The sequence below is a fragment of the Gavialis gangeticus genome, unplaced genomic scaffold (genome assembly GCF_001723915.1).
Source record: "Gavialis gangeticus isolate Ggan-Ray unplaced genomic scaffold, GavGan_comp1, whole genome shotgun sequence".
Taxonomy (NCBI): domain Eukaryota; kingdom Metazoa; phylum Chordata; order Crocodylia; family Gavialidae; genus Gavialis; species Gavialis gangeticus.
This window is the reverse complement of record NW_017729032.1, coordinates 117,130,086-117,130,613: the sequence shown is the minus strand read 5'-3', so window position 1 is coordinate 117,130,613 and position 528 is coordinate 117,130,086.

Here is a 528-nt window from a genome sequence, read left to right as displayed (position 1 = left end):
AGAGGGGGCGGGGGGAGGGGTGGTGCTCCTGGGGCTGCACAAGGCAGCAAAGCAAAGGGAACAGAACAGCACTCACCCCAGCCCTGGCTGCAGCAGCCCCGGGAGCAGCCAATGCCAGCTGCCTGTAGCTGCTTGGCTGCATCGTGCTCTGGTGCAGACAGCTGGTGTCGGCTGCTCCTGGGGCCACTTCAGCATGGGCTGGGGTGAGTGCTGAGCTGTCCAGGGCTCCACTTGTCTGCACTCACCTCAGTCCATGCTGGAGTGGCCCTGGGAGCAGTCGACACCAGCTGCCTGCATCAGGGCATGGTGCAGCCCAGGAGCAGAGGCGAGTGTGGACAAGCAGAGCCCAGGTGTGGGGTTGGGGGGGGCAGGAACAGGTGGAGCATGGTGCAGCCCAGCAGCTACAGGTAGCTGGTGCTGGCCACTCCTGGGGCTGCTGCAGCTGGGGCTGGGGTGAGTGGGGCCATGGCCTTTTCCCCTCCCCCCACAGACTTACCTGCTTGGGTTGGGGGGAAGGGGGATGTCTAC